Below are 19,728 nucleotides of genomic sequence, written 5' to 3'. Positions count from 1 at the left end.
ACTAGGTTAAGATCCCACCGTGTTTTCCCATTTGCTTTATTCATTCTAACAGCGTTTATGTGCTCCTTATTGGGTCTGGGCACCGGAACTAAAAGTTTGACAAGACTTTTGAGAAGTGAAACTTTTTTGAGGCCAGCACCAGAAAGCCTCTCATCTTGGCGGAGAAGCGGCTGAGGGGAACTCTGAAATGATGACAGCAGTCGTGAAAGGGCAGATAAGCCCGTGTGGCTTTGCCTCTGATTGTATGTTCATCTCATTCTGATCCGGCCGCGATTCTAAGCCCCTGTCTCATAGTCTTCATTCTCCAAACAGTTGATCTTCTGCACGTTGAAATCGCCTTATAGATGATCCAGGAGACGGGGGGAAAGTGGCTGTTTGTCACACAACTCTTGGTCTTGGCAAAGATAATCTCTACTGTTTCTGCACAGTATGACTGACTGACCAGTGCTCATTAGCTCCTTGATTGATAGGTTATACTGTGAATACCACAAATCCAAACGTTGGACATACAGTAGGAATGAGTAGGAGTATACAGCATAATCAACCATTCTAAGACAAACTGAACGTAACAAAAATTGAAAAACTAGGTTTGCATGACTGTAACGGTGTTCCATAATGAATGGACTGTAAAGGCATGAAGAATTACAAATTCTTATAGAATGAAGGCTACAGCGCTCCATCTGTACTGTACCTCTCTATTAAAAGCATAAAATTCAATATAAGTTAACCATTTTCCATTAAACATAATAGCTATTGGAAAAGTGACAGAACAGGGCAAAAGGAGCATCACACTTGCCGCCACCATAGGGAGGTAGTGCTCACTATGCTTATTAGAGTGTGTAGTCCGATCTGTACACTTTCCTTCACTTAGTTTGACATTTCCAGCAGCACTGTCTGGTCTGTGGCAGACACTCACAGCCAGCATGCGGGCCTACAGTGTGTGGTGTCACTTCTATAGCACTGCTGAATGCTCAGGGTCTTAAATGAGATCCCAAAGGGAAAGTGGAGCTGAGCATTGGGGGGGGGGGGGGGCATTATCTTACCCTGCTAATGAACAATTGTATAATTTCTATCAAAAGCAGTCATAAGGCCTGCTCAGTCTTAGCGTATCTGCTCTAAATACTGTCACGATAAAGGATTGTTAAAAGAAGGAGAGGGGTGGAGGGGGGAAGGGCGGGGGGTGGAAGCTGTCAAGAGGGACGCTATGGTCAGGAGTGCTAGAAAGGAAAGTCTTTCCACTTTATCTACCATTTCCTGCTCCCTTCCTGGCTACATTAATAATCTGTAAGTACAGACAATCGCACAGAGCCATAAGGAGATAAAACACGGATGACAAAATATCAACTTCCTGCTATAGAACTCAAAGCTGTTATTAGAATATCAGCGCAGACAGTAATTAATTTTAACTTTAATTACTTGCACTGTTCGTATAGATTAGATCACAGGTCTGAGATGGGTTATTAAAACAACTGGGAAATGTTTAATATAAAATAAAATAAATATGTTAATTTCTCCAACCCCCCCTCTTAACCTGCTTGTTGAGTGATGCAATTACATTTCTGCAGTACAGACAGGGGTGATATGGTGGAGATGAACAAGACACCCTATCATTTTGTTGGAAGTGAAAAGGTTTCATCAGGTAAAGCTTCCAGATACAGGAATATCATTGATTATATCGGGAATGCCAATGTTCCTTTTACTTTCTTGTTTTAATCTATGATATGAACAGTATAATGTTAACATATAGGCCTACACTCCAGTGGAGGCTGGTGGAGGTAGAAATCGTAGGACGGGCTCATTGTAATGCATGGAATGGAATGAGGGATGGTATCAAACACATTCCATTCCATGCATTGCATTGAGACACCAACATCCGTCTATAATGCTGCTGAAAGGCACTATATCTCCATATACACTCTAACAAAGTTGCAATTGGCCTTGTACAAACAATGGCCACTTTTGTGAGATGAAAAAGGCAATGTTGACCGTATTTGTTTGTTTGGCTGTTTTAGTTTCTTCAGACTTTTTGCGATGAATAAAGAGAATGATGACATGGCACGCCACTATTACTTGGAAATGCATGTTTACGTAGGAACAAATAAGAGCCCCAAAGACCAATCTTAACACAGTGATTGACCCACATAAGTTGGAGTCTTATTGCTTCAATATTCAAGAGATTATACTTTTTACATGAATACCCCGAATGATTCTGGGTATTAAAATGGGGGCATTCACAACCAATCCTCATCTTTCACACTATGATTTGTGTGTACACTAGATATGTTTATGATGAGGTCTTGATTTCTTTGCAGTAAATATGGAGCTGAAGCATTCATCCATGTGCCTTAAATCTAATGCAGCACACGCTAGGGTCTAATTGGGCTACTCTCTATCAGTTGATTCAATGCACACTTTTCTTCATCAATCAAATACCATCAGACACTCTTTCATAGTTCAGATCCTATATGCAAATAATCTGCTGGAATGGTGTACTATTATAGAGAGAGTAGACAGGATATTTGCAGTGGGATTATGGGATGAAAAATGCATTGCAGATATGCAATTTCAAATTAAATGCGCCCTTCTTTTCTTCCTGCTATCTTTCTCTAGATAGTCTAATTAATTTACTTCAACGATAAATAAATATTTAGTTCCTAGCACTGCACTGGCCTGCTGCACTGGCATGCTGGGTCCTTCATTATACAATGGTCTTAAGAGTATGTGGGAACAGCTAATCTTAAAATCCCTGCCACACAATAAACAGAGTGACAGAAAGGAAGGATGTATGAGATAAGTCCCAGTAATGAAAGTGGATGCCAAAAGAAGAGGACAGTATGTAATGAAGAGAGAGCAGAGGGGAATGTTTAAAATAAGTTCAAGAACAGAGATAAAGCCAAGGATGATGTTATCTTCAGGATTGAAGAAAGCATTTCAGTAACAGAATGGTTCCAATCACTTAATCAGTGCAACTCCACCCAGCCTGGTCCCTGTCTTCCATCATATGCTATTTCCCCGCTCTAAACAGTCCATTTTCACTCACACAATGTGTGTGTGTGTGTCTGTGTGCGTGCATGCGTGTGTGTGTGTGTGTGTGTGTGTGCATGTGTGTGTGTGTGTGTGTGTGTGTGTGTGTGTGTGTTCACATATGTGATTATGTTCGTGTGAATGTGGTGAGGCAGGCTAGATGATTCTGTCTGTCCAAAATAACAGCTAAATTAGACTGCGCTACTGTAAGTTATACAATCAAAGAGCAGATAAAGTAGTAATTAGTAATATAAAACTACAGGCCTCAGCAATACTTCATCCACCACATCTAGATGTCACACAATCAGAATCAAATGCATTGAGATAGACAGAGGTTCCGTTTAATCTCTATCTCCATCCATTATGCAACCACGAGGCTACAGTACATCTCCATCACCCAAAAGATGATTTTCAAAAGCTGCAAATGCTCTGTTCAAAGACTCTAGATCCCTGTCCCTACTGGGCAGACAGGCAGCCAAACAGACCGGGGATGAGATCCTCAGACAAAGACTGGCCCGCTTCTAGGCTGCTTTGGACTGGCCCCATATCCGCGCTCTGCAAACACCATCTCTGTGCTCATTTGTGAGGCCTTTAGCCACTCATGAGTTTGTGATTAACAGTGTTTTGGTTCCATGGCAGCTCACCAGTTGTAAAAGTCAGAACGGACAGCGGACCCCCTCTGAGAACGAGGAAGAATGGGCCACTAATGCGCCGACCTCACATGTACCAGGACCCTGATTCTGGGCCCAGTGCTGGGCGCCGCCTGATTCAGCTTGTTAGTGCAGGGTGACATACTGCAGGGGGGAGAGGAATAGAGAGAGGGAGAGAGAGGGAGGGGGAGGGAGGGAGGGAGGGAGGAAGAGGGAGAGAGAGACTAAAAGAGAGTGAGTGGATGACATAGAGTGAGAGTGAGATAGAAAGAGAGAAAGAGAGAGAACGACAGAGACAGAGAGAGAGAAATGGAAGAACAGAGAAAGAAGGAGAGAGAGAGAGAGAGAGAGAGATCGAGAGACCTGCAGCAAGCCATGTGGCCATTGGCTGTAAGTGGCTGCTAGGGTTAGTGGCTCCATGCTGAGAGTCAGTGTGAGACAGGCCAGAGCAGAGACCGGTGGTGGTGGAGGAGCTGCTCCACAGAGCGTTGGGATCCTGGCACCCCTTGGCAGGCAGGGGAGAGGGGCACATGGAGGCAACCACCAACCAGGCTGACTTCACAGTCTGTCTGTCTGTCTGTCTGTCTGTCTGTCTGTCTGTCTGTCTGTCTGTCTGTGTCTGTCTGTCTGTCTGTCTGTCTGTCTGTCCAGGGGAGAGCATCCTCTCAATACACAAGCTCAAGAAGTGCACCATTGTCATTCCACAGCTAGCTACAACTAATCTATGAATTCCACATCAACATACGTATATATCATGTACTAGTTATACTGTCTGTATAGGCATATTTCATGAACAACTGAAAAGATCAGAAATCGCTTCATTTTCCTTCCAAGGAATCACTCAAGGGATTCTGTGTAGAAATGCAACTGAGCGGAGCCTTATGAACTTGGGAAGACATATTGGAATATCTCCCCTGCTCTGTTTAAACAGAGGGTGAGATAAGATTTAAGGAAAATCCTTAAGGTGAGCCAGCTGCCCTCTCCCAAGATGCAGCAGGCAGCAAACACACAGGAAAGAGACCAACCCCCAAAATACTCCAGTATCCAGGTTTAACATACTGTAGGTACTGTAAGAATTCCTTTGAAAAATCACCTGAGATAAATACATTAGTCCTCACATTTCCTCACAGCATATTCTCCTGAGATAAAGCCCTTACCAGGGAACCCCTAGAGAGGGATGACTCTGTTTTGGTGTGTCTGCTGCACCTGTCTATTGTTTTCTGGGCCCCAGTATGTAGGCTGCTGCATCTTATCCAATACTACTGTATAATGACTGCAATCACAGATGCACTGTGTGTCAAATCCATGGTCAGTCATCAGTCATTGTACGTTTTCATTTACTGTTCATGATGGACGTGTATATTAGTTACAATACAAATAATGTGCATGTCATTCTGAATCTGAACATTATATTGTAATATTTATGGTATGTCTGGATTTACTCAATTGTTCCATTTCCTTGTTTTCATTCTTCTCCTCTGTAAGCAAGCAAATGCATTCTTGCCATTTAATTGCATGCAAAACTATTACTGCAAAAAAAAATCTGTTAACTGCCAGAAAGCATTAAGAAAATGGAGCATGTAAATATAAATGCATCTTGTCGTGTGCATGATTACATTACATCAAAAGAATGTTTAATATTTTGTCACATCACATTGTAATTAATGCAAAACATATTTGCAAGTACAACAATTTTTCAATGAAAATCATTATTTATACAGTTATGCACAGGACAATCCAGCAGTTTGGAGAGTGAAAAAAATAATTAGCAGAGAAAAACGATTGTGCTAATGAGACTAGCATTTGACTAGGATACTTTTCTTGACCTCCAGTGTTCCTTGGCCGTCCAAGAGAAAAGCCAGATTAATAATTATATTCTGCAATGCACCATGAAATTGTTATTGTGAAATACCTTTTTGAAAATGTTATCAAACAATTACTTTAATTTTACCCCCCGGAAATAGTTGCATACAGTATGTATGCTAAATGAAATGGTGGAGCTGTGTAGTCAGCCTGTCACCCCAACGCTCGCTTCAAATGGTTCTGCACATGCAGATGAGCTAGTTTTTTTTTTCAGACTCTGTTCAGAGGGATGCTGTGGCAAATAAAATAATACTCTGATAAAACTGAAATATTTTATGACAGAGTGATAATCATTGCAAGCATACGTGCCACTGATATGAGGCTGTTGCGGGGGGGTGGGGGTGTGGGGGGGTGGAGTGGGGGGAAGAGAGGGAATAATCCTTTTTTGTGGGCTTTAAAAAATGAATCTCAGTTGAATCACATCAAAAAACTCAAAGACAGTTCCAAGATGAGCCAACTCCACGAGAAAATGACCTCCTCGTTTTGGTGATAAAGTTCTAGCCAAAATATGATATCAGCCTGGGACGTGACTCATTAGAAATGTGTGTATGGCGTGGAAGCAGCTCTCCCTATCTGGCAGTGCCTGGCTTGCCGACTGATAAGAGGCAAATGCAAATGTCCTGATAAGAACTGAATGCAAATATTTATGATATGATATTCCGTGGGAATTATGTGTGGATAAAACAAAGTGTATTATTTCCCTGTATTCCTTTCAGGTTTGCCAAAATGCTCTTTTTTGCTTTTGGAATTTGCATTTCTTCAAAATTGATTGGGCCTGCGTATTATGTTAAGCTATTTGTTTGCTGAGGATGGTAATTAGTTACTGTAATTACAGCGATGACAGTTGCTAAATTGTTTTTAAAGCATTACAGTGCGTCTGTGCCAGAAGATTGCAGTACTTATTTTAGGATTTAAGCATTTGCTAGAAAACTCCCACTCCAAGGCCAAAGTGGGATTTTTTTGAACTACAAAGCAGCCATTTTCTAAGCAAAGACATTTTTGAAAATGTCTGTTAATTTGCACTAATTGCTGGGTTGACTGTGTTTTGCAGTTTCTTCGCCGATCAGGGACATGTTACTGATAGGATGTCTTGAGGGATCAAAATGGGCTTGAAATAGTTTAAATACATGTGTTTGTTAGCTTTGAATGCTCATTTTAAAACAGACTTTTTATGTTGTCTGTCACTAAGAAACAAATTGCTGTTGAAGGCATTTTTGTAATTATGGTTCTCAGTGTAGCCTATGCACTTTCAAGTTTAGTAAACATTAATTAGTGTGGATATGGACAGTTGGTTAATTCAGAAGGCATTTCATGTACTGCATGAAGAGTAAATGTCAAAATCACATGGATCAAGACTCAGAGCTTCTTATGCATATTTGTAATGCAGCAAAACATAAATACTGTATACTTGTGCATTGTGACATACAACAGTAATAAGTATTGCTCACTCATAAAAGGACATGTTGATTGAATAAACTGTGACCTGACACTTTCTACTTAGGTTCTTCTTAGTACCAAGTACCTTTTGGATTCCATGTAATGTAGAAGCCTTTTGGGTTCCATGCTGAACTCTTTCCACAGAGGGTTCTGGAACCCAAAAGGCAGTAAACACATATACTGTACTGTGCTTACCGACAAAACTGATCATGTCCATTTCAGATACAGAGGACTGCCTTTAACTGCTGTTAACTATAATTGGATAGGGACCCCAATACAGACACAATAACTACCTCTTCTCCTTGCCATTGTATTTGCCCTCACAATGCACATACTGTGGCAATGTCGTTTTTACAGATGGCACCGAAACTAAAGGTAAATATCTTTAATTCCTCATCTATTGAGGTTAGAAGTTACATACAATGCCCAGTATGTAAACATTGAATTATGTCTTGCCTTACAGCAGTTGTTGAGTACAATAAAGCATATGTCTTTGAATGTGAAAATAAGCACGTTGTCTGACAGTTTGGATGATGTCCCTTGACAGTTTAATGTGGAACAGAACATTGAAAACCATCAAAGGATTGAGAAAAGTATGAAAATGTAAAAACTTGTGACAACAGCAATCCTTGGTTATCCCTGAACATAAAATCTATTGATTCCACCATTTTGAAAATGAAACATGAGCTGGTTCCACTCCACAAAGACCCCATGGGCAATGAGCCTTGTTACATTCTCAGGCATTATGCTATAAGTGCATAATTGGATTTGTTATTAACATAATTGGACAGCGTGCATGTTGACTTCCATATTCCCTTATGAGATGCATTGCTCCTCTAAACCCTATAGGAAGAAACTGTACTGTATGTACACTGTGGTCCCAAGAGGTCCACTTTGTCTCTAGAACTTCCTTCTGACTTTTGAAAGAACACCATCCTTTCATACGTATTTTTATTTTTATTAAGGGACAGTGGTTGTTTGTGGTTGGAACATGTTGTGCTGGATGCTACTGGGGTTAGTGCAACCATGGACACATCGTTTTTGTCAAGAGGGGATAGACCTATTCTCTTGTGAGTCATTGGGTTATGGAACAAAAGAGACATGGGATTGTAAAATATGCATGTTTGAGGGTAAACAGTCACTTTAAACCAGAATGTTCGACCTTGAACTAGAAAAAAAAGCTTGGCACTGCGAAGGTAACAAAGAAAACTATACAACACTCAATAGGGCTGTCTCATACAGTCTGGCCAATCATCTACCTCCCCTTAAACATAAGATATAGAAGACAGCATTTGTGAAAAGGAAAGAAATCCACTGCTGAAGAGGTCTTGTCAATGAGCTAAAACAACATCATTTCCTATTAGAACTGGAATGTGGCCTTGGTGTGTGGGGTGAATTCCCAGAGTGCCCCTCACTTGCGTAAACACCCACCCACCTCCTCTCCACTCCTGCTCCAGTAAGTACCCCGCCCCCCGCTCCCCCCCCCCGTCCACCGCACTAGATGCACCCTCTAGTTACTGCTTAATTAACACCTACTGTAGCTATAATAATAGAATCGCTTTTCCGTTGCTGAAATCCCTTTGAAATTACACAGGATTAAGGAAAGTTGGTTGCTAAATTGGTGTGTGCATCTGTAATTTAATTGCATCTGAGGCCATTAATTAATAAGGTGCCTTCTTAATAGTTAATATATAATTGCTATTAATTAACATGCAGTCCTGATAAAGTGTCACCAAAATCAAACAAAAACAATTAGCATTTGGAGGTAAGTGTCTTTAAAAGCCTAATTATTACGACTAGAGGTAATATACTGTAGTTAGAATGATAAAGAACCAAGTGTAGATTTTAATTTGGAGGGAGAAAAAACATTTGACATCCATAAGGGAATTAACATGCGTTAATTATGGGCTAAGCTCATTGTAACATAATAAATAATGCTGGAGATATGTCCCCTCCAGTTAAGTTTTCTCCTTTTTAATTGAGGGGAATTCATAGGTGCATATCATTAGAATTATTATTAGTAATTATTGAAACTTTTTAGATTAGATTATTGTTGTATTTGATTGTCTTACACAGTAGGTGATAACTATTTACTTTCACCTCAACAGTTGTTCAGCCATGGTGGTAAAACAATATATTTAAAAAATGTTGGTTTCTTAAGTCTGGAGGAGGATTGGAGCATTACTCCTACGTGTGCAGAAACATTATTCTCCAAATGTGAAAATGAATACACTAACCCCACCATAAAAAGGCATCTAAAGTCTTAATGCACTCTCGTGCAAAAACAAGTGAGTGTCTTGTGAGTTGTGTCTGACTTGGGTGTTCAAAGATGTTCAACTGCTTGGGCAAGCTAAATGGCTTGCCCTTCACGTGGGAGAATATAATCCCGGGCAAATGTAATCATCTCAACTCCTCATGTTTGAGTAGATTCCTATTGCAGTGTCATATGGTATAAATACAACAGGTAATAACTTAGTCCTCAGAGAACAACCATGACAAAAATTTGAATACATAGTGTGGAAAGTAGCAGCTTTCATGTTTAAGTTAATGCTGCCTAAAGCTCATTAAAATAAAATAACACCAAAACAGTTTAGTAGTTAATCTTATCTCGTATAAATCAGTAAGTTGTTTTTTTGCTCAGGTCTATGCATGAAGCAGTGTTCATGCAAAATGAATTAGGTGTAGGGTTGAGAAACTACATACATCTGGAACATGAAACTTTAAACAAACCAGCTGATTATTTGCAGAGCATATTACTGTGAATACAAATGACAGCGTGACCTCAATTTTCTGCAGTGGGAGAGTGGTGCAAACCACCGGTTAAGTGTTATTCCATCGCAAAGTGCTTGTTTGGTCTCAGTTTCGGTCATATCACAATGTCAACAATAATGCTGTTTAGTGTTGGATGGGTAAAATATTATTTGGTCTTCCTTCCAGAGGCAACTTCTATAAAACCCATTTTTCATGAAAAATGTTTTACTAATAGAAATCCACGCCTACATTTCCACTATGCAATTGCTTTAGTCCTCTTCACCATAAGTAGGGTACATCAGCGACAGAAACAAGGGCAGTAGAGTAACACAGACACTTGACACCTATCCACCCATTCTCCACATTCACTCACTCCAGAGGATTAAAGCATAACGCTGCAAAACAATTAAACTATACTATTCAACCTTTCAGGTACATCTCCATTCATTTTCTTTTTCTCAGTTTCACCACTACTTCCCCCCATCTCTCTCTCTCTACAGTCAGACAAGGCAGACAGGGATGTGCAGAGTGTCCACAGGGAGCGGGGGGATATTTTACTCAGCCAGTGAGGAGCTCCCACTGGGAATACTGTTGAATCTGTGTGAGTATGTATCTCATTAGTTCAGTTATGTAATTTGGAGCACTGATAATCCTCCAGGACCGGCAAGTTGCGCACCTCGGAAACAGGAGTCGCACTCGTCAACAAGCAGCCAAGTACAGCACACAAGCTGCTAATTGCTCGGCACAGCCACGTTGTAAATGTCAGATAGGCCTCTATGGCATTTAAAGTCAGCCACATAGTAAGGCAGAAAATAGGATCCACTGTGGTCAGTGGCAATCGATGATGAAGGGTTGAGCGTTTCATTAGCACGTTAGCTATCATAAAGTCCAGGGTAGTTCCTACCAGACTTTAGCTCATCATGAGCTGCAGAAAGAGGAATCATCTATTGTCTTGGGGGTGGTTGGCTGGCTGGAAAGGTGAGAGATTGGAGACTTGACCCTCTTCTAGGGGTTCTTCAGGGTCCACTTCAGCCAAACCTGCAGCAGTGAAAAGGAAGTGGAGAAAAGGTGTCAGTATCATTCAACATGACACACGTAGTCCAATAACAACGTACAACATAACATCATTTAACCTTTACAACACATGTATTGATCCATTTTGTTGTTATCAAGCTGCGATCAGAGCTCGGGGCTCGGCTTAGCTCAGCTGCTGGGCGTTTGAATTCACTGAGCAATATTGTAGAGACAAAGAGATCCAACCACGCTACATTTATTATTTTTTTATACCTTCTCCCAAGCTTTTTTTTTTCTTCTTTTTTTTTCGCTCTTTTGTGGAACAATGGAATGATATCTCTTTCTCTGTTTCATGAGACGGCTATATGTACAATTGGAGGTATAAGATATCATCTCAACAGACTGGAATGGAATGAGGAAGAAATATGCCCAAACCCCCTTGATGATTTTTTCAATGATGTGAGGAATGTCATCCTGCTCATTCAAAACATGGAAAGGAGAGGTGTTTCAAACAAAACAAAAAAAACATTAAGATATCACTCAATAATTACTCAATTAAATGTGGCTTTGTCTCTATCAACCTATTCCCTAAATAAATGCAGTAGAGAGCATGTTAATGACTTTGTGTCCATTCACAAGCCCCACAGATGCTCCTCTACCTGTTGTAAGTCAATGGGGCTCTTGGAGTGGCCCCTGTGGTATCCCAGGAAAGAATTGATTGTACTCCAGTTTGTGGAACGTGACATCACAATTTAACACCCAGTGTTAAATTGTGATAAAACAACTCAACCGGTAGTGCATAAAGCATTTTACAGCTTGATGCAAATACTGTAGTACCATTTAAGTGCTGCTGCACCTGCTCCTTGTGCTGATGACAACAGTGGTGATGATGATGATGATGATGATGAAGATGAGGGAGAGGGGGAGGGGTGGAAATGTCTCTCACCCCACTTCATATGAATGGAAGCATCTGTAGTTACAATAGTTGTTTTCTTGCACTAAAATATTCAGGAATGTGTTTGTTGAGCAATCAAATGCCTTTCAATTAGAAGGAGATTGAAACCCAGGATCATTACAATGTCACAATGATAGAAGCAAATAGCAGAGTTATCAAATTTGCAGTACATGCTGATAACAGATATGTGTAGTGTCTAGGGAAATACCAATTTAATAGAATTTTTAACTGAGGATCTCTAAGCAAAATTAGACATACATTCTAATTGAATACCTGGTTCAAATTGCAGCCACTGCACCATTATAAATCATTTGGAATCAGTTTTACAGAACTGCTCTCACTCTCACCCACGTTACAAACACAGAGTAAGGCTTTTTCAGCCTCTGATAAGTGTTAATAAATTACCTGAATTTCAAAATTAATGGCTGGCCGCCTGCTTCTGGGAGATATCATTGTGTTTCATGAATATTTTGATTTTGTGATTAGATCAAAATGCTGTGAATTCCTAAACAGCCATGCCCAAGCTCCACTGATCATAAACTCTTCCCTTTAAAAAAAAAAAAAATTCTATTCCATGCAAATCTGCTGATATGGAATAATTAGAATGGAGTGTGCCAGTATTTTGCTGTAACATTTGCATGACTTTAGATCTCAACCTAGTGATCTCCAAGCTGAGGGAAAATGTATGTTTTGTGCGACTCCCAAAATTTACCTTGCCGGGCGAGATAATGGCTTATATTGTGATGTTAAAGAGGCTTGTATTTACAAAAAGAAACAAAGGCGAGGCAGTCGCCAGTCCTGGGAGACATTGATTAGACACTTCCTGTCAGGTCTATTCAGCTGCTGTATCAGTGGCATTCCAGCTCATTTGCTTCTGTACATGATAGGGATCAAATAGATTCTGCAAAGCTCATTGTCAAAACATTTACTCATATGAAGTATTAGGGGGGAAAACATGAATAGTAGACCAAACTTTGACTTAATGACATATTCTGGCAAATTCCTACATTCCTCCACCCAGCACATTCAATGTGCCCTCCCTCTCTCTCTCTCTCTCTCTCTCTCTCTCTCTCTCTGTCTCTCTCTCTGTCTCTCTCTCTCTCTCTCTAACTCTCTCTCTCTCTCTCTTTCTCTCTCTCTCTCTCTCTCACCGCTTACAGACACCAAAAATATGAAAGACATACACACACAAACAAAAGTGCACACGCACACACTCACACACACACACACACACACACACACACACACACACACACACACACACACACACACACACACACACACGCACGCACTCACACATAAACACAGAAGGTACGTTAAATAATTCATCCTATGTCTCAGTGGAACTCATGCAACATTTGTGTTATCCCCTTAGCACAGCCATAGTGTTTTGTGCAGTGCATTCACTTTTAGTTTGGATTAATTTTTTGTTTCCTTTTAGTCCTCCGTTTGCATCTCGTTGTGGTGTGAGCCGTGAGGAAGGCATACGTTGTGTGACTTCAGATCTAAGTTAGCCGCAGAGCACTTTCAAACATGGCAGGCAGTATGCTGGTGTAGTGTGTGTGCACCCAGCAGCTGCACAGGGCCCATGGGACAGGCCTGTGTAGATTGGGTCTCCTCAACCAGTAGCTCATTAGTGAGAGTGAAAAGAATCCACACAGATGGCTGTCAACGTTCAAAAAAGTCGGCTATATGAGACATGTCAATTGAGGTTTAAGTTCCTTCTGCTCGTTCTTATGACACTGCAATATTCCAGCGTTATTTGTTTATTCCTCCCAAAACTACAAAAACACGGGAGCTCTGTGACATCTGAAAATGTGTTTTCTAATGAGCGCTCAGACTACTGAACAGGAGTCTGTACTTGTCATTCATCACCACAAATTACTCGCTCCAAGTTGACATGTTTTCAGTGGTACAGATGATGGGCTCGTCTGTTCTGCAAACAGAGGGAATAGTCCACATTTAACTGGAAATATGGCAACTAGTCCACCCAGGCGCCACTGAAATCAATTAGATTGTTTACCTGTCAGAGTTGAAATGAAGGCCACAGTACTTTAACAGTGGCTCATCACTCTCACTCAAATACACCGTCACCTGTTCTCTATTATTTCATAAATTAATCTAAATACACAGTTCTAATACAATGTCTTTATTCAACACTGCTTTCTTTAACAGTGTCCACTGTAATAATAAGTCAAACCTGCATTGCAGTAAGTGTATGGACACCAGCTCTTGAGTCCCTGACCAATGAAGGGTTTACTAAATGATAATCTGTGACATTGCCACGATTATGATCACATTACAATACACATGAAATACAAAATGTGTTAGTGTAAGGCTTGCTCTCCCTTGACTTCCTGAAGATATTTACCATGTCTGTGTTAGTAATACAGACAACCCGTTTCATGAAGGGGGCTGGAGAGATGAGAGGGTCAACTACATAATGCTCTATGCACATGTGAAGATGGTAATCTTCCCAAAAAAGTGGCCATGTACAGTTACTAAATTGTACATGTACAGTACTAGTAATACTGTTTTGGGTGAGGATTGTTTCTTTAAAGTTTCATTGGTCCATGGTTCATGGTTCAGTAAAGTACTACTGTACTTGATAGTGTAAGAGTTAATGCTATTGTAGGACGAGTGCACTCCTTTAGATTAAAAGTTGGACCAGAGATGCTTTAATTGTGGTAACACAAATACGAAGAGCACTAAAGCTGACCTACTTGTGAGGCTCCCAATTTTGTTATCCTCCAGCCAACTCTAAAAATAGCTCAGAGGCCAGTTTTAGAAATGTCTCAACTGTGACCCTGACACTTAGAAAGAGTACCAATGACAGAGTCCCATTAGAAAGTTCAGTCCTCAGTTAACACACAGTGCTCCAGTGCTGCCATCTCACTCATTCTCCTGATGTTGTACAGTAACTACCCTCCAAATATACTGTACATGTACCAATCTTGACCAATATCTTGATCATGTTGCAAAGTAATTACTTTAGTACTATGAACTATAGTAATTACAGTGTTACTACCCTAGAGAAGAGAACAATCTATGTTTACTACAGTACAGTGCACAGGTATAAGATACATTTAATATTCTGTCACCAAGCCTTGTACAGTATACAGTACATTATCTCTGTTTTGTACAGTATACAGTACATTATCTCTGTTTTGTACAGTATACAGTACATTATCTCTGTTTTGTTTTGCCATAAATGATGTGCACCAACAAGCCTTTGTACAGTTTCTACGAGCGAATTAGGGAGACCTACAGTGGAAGCACAATCTATATTTCCTCTTTTAGTTCGACTGTGTTTGTAAGCTTTGAGAGGAGGATCAGTGTGAAGTAGTTTCCTTTTAATCAATTATTGTAAATAACAGCGAATGATTCTGTGAACACACTGGTTTCATGTCCAGGCAAAAAATCACATGGAGTTTTTGTGTTCTTTTCTCTTTTTTATCATTGTATGGCTATTTCTCTTGCTGCACGCATCGCTCCTTAAGATGATTTGGAATTAGAGTCTTTTCATAGCTCACATATTATGTAGCTTGGTGGGGCTCCATTAGCTATAATCAAAGAGGACAGCAGTCTGCATGGAGCCACACAATACTGTGGCAGGCTGTGTTTCAGCAAATAAATAACAAATCCGAATTACCAGCCAATGCAAACCAACTAATTAAAAGATGAAAGGAGGACTTCCTCATAGTGGTTTGACGGTCTGTTGAATTGTAACATTGGGAGAAAATACATTTGTTCACATGAGCTTCCCTAAAGGATCTTGACCATCAGTACCACTGAATTGATTTGGGTTTAAGGTTTTGTACAAGGGGGGGGGGAACGCAAACATGGTCTGGGGTGGAGGAGTCGGAAACAAAACAGGGCAGAGATTGGTTCCATGAACGTTGCTGGTCTGTGCGAAGACAACTGGCGCCCTCCCCTTCCACCAGTGTTCCATCTCTCCCCCCCAGAGCATCATGGGAGCGTTGAGCTCAGACGGTGGGATTAGTCAAGGATCCATCTTGAGACACAGATAATGTTCTGTACCCAGACTCCCCTGCTCTCCACAGGCTTCAGCCTCTGTGCGCCTATAGCTCACGACGTGATTAGACCGAGAGCAGAGACAAACAGAAATGGCTATTTGTGTTGCATTGTTTTTGTCAAAGTGTTATTGTTGGGTTATTTTTCCCCATTCTATTCGATAACGAGACAACTAGGTCAAGACAAAGCTGCAGCTCCAACTGTTTCTGTCTCACTGTGGTCTGACAGTAACATGGAAGTGCCACAGGGCTGTTTAAATATGCCCTCTGGCCATCCCATCTCACACTGTTCAAATTGCTTAAGTGGGTGGCAGAACTACAGTACAAGTTCTCTCGTTCCAAACTGCACAATGCACAATGTGAAACACACACATTGGATTGCACATACCATTCCAATTGTGGCTTTGGTTGACGTGAAGAGAGGGGTATGTGTCAGGAGCCGTCATTTTGAGTGACAGAACAGAGAGAGAGAGAATGTGCAAGGAGCCCAGCAGCTGGATTTGCACCTGCAGGCTCAAACACAGATACACATTTGGGGCATCACATTCTGTCCCACACTGTTTCCATACAGTTGACATACAACAGTAGGAGTTATTCATGAACATCTTTAGTGAGCACCATATAGTGTACCTAGAATAAAACAATGCACATTGGTTTAAGGACTTCATCTCAGGAGTGTCTAGCAGCATTCAATGCACTGTTCATAGGCTTAAGAGACTCATGTTGTCCATTCACTGTAACCACGCCTGTTTGCTATTCATTGACAACCTCACTATTACAGATGCTTGTCTGAATCGTTAAGGGGAAGTGTTCTAGACTCAATATACAGCAGAGTACAGTCTCCTGAAATTCATATTTTCTAGATGAAATTATTAAATGCCATGATGGTCAAGTCGGGTCAGAGAGAGCTGAATCTGCAGCTACACCCACTCTGCCAAAGAAGCGAAATTAAATTTACAGACGATTTCTCATTCCTTCTATATCCTGGGCTTTTAAGACACAGAAGTGACTGTTCTCGGCCCATGTAAAAGAACCCCTATTATCAAAGCATTAAGATATGATTAAACTGACATTTTCTTAAGAAAACTAAAAGAGTAGGAAAAAAGCACACTGAAAGGGAAGGAGAACTACATACTCCAGATCTTATCGGGGGGGGGGGCGTGAGGGGGGGGGGGGGGGGGGGGGCGGGAGGGGCCATACATACTGATCTTTGAAGCAGCTTATTACAGAGCAAGCTAAGAAGACAAGTGCGCTGGTGTACAGATCAGAGGAATGCAAGCAAATGCACCTGCTAGATTTCACTATCGTTCACCGTATGTCAGTCAGCATTGAGGCCCTGTCGGTCGATGGAGCAACCTGCTCCCCTCACATTTCTAATACCAAGACCAGAGAGAGGCACACACTTTATTGTCTGTCATCATCTATATGGACAAGATAAAAGCCTTAGAAATGGTATTGGGCTCATGAATGTAAGGATGGTTTGACCATCCTATGGAATTTTGGGGATAGAGCCTGAGGCATTGCCCTTCGTGACTGTTTATGAGCTTCTTTACTTATCATTCAGTGTCATATTTGTTTTGTCTGTGAAAGTTATCATTCGTCAGATAGACAGTCCCTTACTGGTCCCCACAAAGCCTCATTCTTCTGTTGAACTAGATTACCATGATTTTAGTGTCAGAGCAACATTGTTTGTGAACAAATATGATTCCAAATTAGGTCTCGTATGGTGCTCTGAAAGAATAAAGACAAAAAAGTAAAAGGTGGAAGTTGACCAAAGTCTTTCTATGGATGTAAGTGGTTTGATCAATTGTGTTACACATCTACAGTAGGCATCAAGGAGGTCAGGAAATAGAATCTAATTTCTAGAATAGAAAAAGAAGCAGGCTGCCATAATGCAATACGAAAACAAGCAATATATTGTCAAAAGATCTGAACCGAGATACAACCAAGACATTTTGATTTATAGTCTGATCAACTCTCCTACTCTCTATGTGGAGGTTCTCTCTCTCTCTCTCTCTCTCTCTCTCTCTCTCTCTCTCTTTCCCCCCCCCCCCCCCCCCCCTCTACCCGCCTCCCTCTATGCCTCTCCCTCTCTCTCTAACTGGCCTGTGAGTAAACGCTACCCCGGAGCCTCTCGTCAGGGGTCTTGTGTGAGCTGTATCATCATCCTGGTCAGAGGAGGGGGAAACTAGGGGGATGCAGCATCAAATGACTAATCAAAAGGAATCAGTGAGCAACACAACATAAAACAAAACTCCCCCCTCCCCATCCCCCCCCCCCTTTCACCCCCAAGATTCTTCCATCAAATGTGATGCAGGGGGGAGAAATGTGCATCAGTGCGATGGCACAATGTAGCGTTGTTGCTGATCTCCACAGCTTCACTCGACACACTCCTGCTGTGTTAATAAATCTGACCTCTGCTTAATTAAAATAACAGACTATCCTCCACTGAGAAAAAAAGAGGCAGTTTGAGAATTATTTCCAACTAGGCTAATCGCTAATTAAGATTCTGGAAAACAACAAGAAACCCATCATGAAAGATACACTGTCTATTTTTAGTTATGCAAGGAGGGTGGAGCAGTCAGAAAATTATATTTGCAAACCTAATAATGAACAAATGTAAGCATATCAAGGAAAGAGTATTGGAGGCTCGAGGATGACGTGTGGTCTCCTAACCACACTATGAAAGGTTATTGGGGTAGTATTGGTTTGCTGCACAGAAAATCTGGAGGAATTCATACTGCACAGTGTTTACATTCATCAATATTAATCAAAGACTATTGTCAAAAGATAATGTACAATTATATGTTTTACATAAATAATACAAAATAACAGTAGTAAGAAAATAAAAACCTCTATTATAAACCTTTATTATGTAACTATTCTTTACAAAACAAGGTGAATTGAGGGGGAGAATAACTGGTTTTAATTGTACTGTCGCTGTTCTGTCTTCTGCAGTCTTGAATGCTGGCCACTGCTGTCATGAGGGCTGTAATTCGGCAGCATGGCGTGTTAAGAAGATATCATTATCATGTGTTTTTGGAGTAAGCCGCAGATTTGGTTAAATATAGTAGTTTTTTGTTTCCTCTTCTTTTCATTTGTGTGTTAAAGCTGGGTCAAGCCGACCCCTCCCATGGCAATACTCTCACATCAAGCCGCCAAAGCGCCTCCTCTGCCATAAACACAGCCAATATCGATGCTATGCTCAAAAACTGATTGAAAAGAGACTTACATGTTTCAAAGCATGCTGGGAATTGGGGGCCAGGCGACAGCCCAGAGTATTAAAGCTGAGATAGTCACCAGTCTGCTATAAAAAGACAGCATATGCCCACAGTGTACAGTACACTCAGTACAAACCAGAGCATGTAAACTCTGATTCTAAACAACATCTTCAGAAAAAATGTTCACAAAAAAAAATCACAAAAAATGTTGAGTGTGAAATAGATAATCTCTGGCTTTTATCCTGTTGTATGGCGAAAGAGCTCAAGACAGACAGATATCCATATTTACTCAGTAAACACCACCAAGAGCCTAAACCAATTTTATCACAGTTTAAAAATATGTGTAACATAGCTGTTAGGGTTGCGATCCATTTAGAAGCAACCTTTTTCGTTAAAACTATATGATTTACAATGCATATTTACATGCAGAGTGGAGTAGGCAATATATTATACTGTGTAGTATATTGTACATTTATTTTGTATAAACCCTAAATAGGATTCACCATCTCATCCTCTAACGCCGGTATTTGTATTTTGTCTCCATTGGTTAAGGAAATAATAACATACCTTCTAGTTCTCTCAAGGAATTAGGCAACAGTGCATTGGACTCATTTGTGATGGTGGTGAGTCATGTGATCACATTTTTGAAATGCTGTGATTCTATAGGTTTGAAGAAAGGACACCAGCTGAAGGACATATTAAGAACATTTTTTTTGTAGAACTGTACAGTAAGAAGCAATTGATTTGAGAGAGATATTCTTAATGACTGTGTCTGAATG

Source organism: Argentina silus (assembly GCF_951799395.1).
Source record: "Argentina silus genome assembly, chromosome: 10".
NCBI classification, from domain to species: domain Eukaryota; kingdom Metazoa; phylum Chordata; class Actinopteri; order Argentiniformes; family Argentinidae; genus Argentina; species Argentina silus.
The sequence above is the reverse complement of the archived record's forward strand: the minus strand, read 5'-3'. Positions refer to the sequence as shown.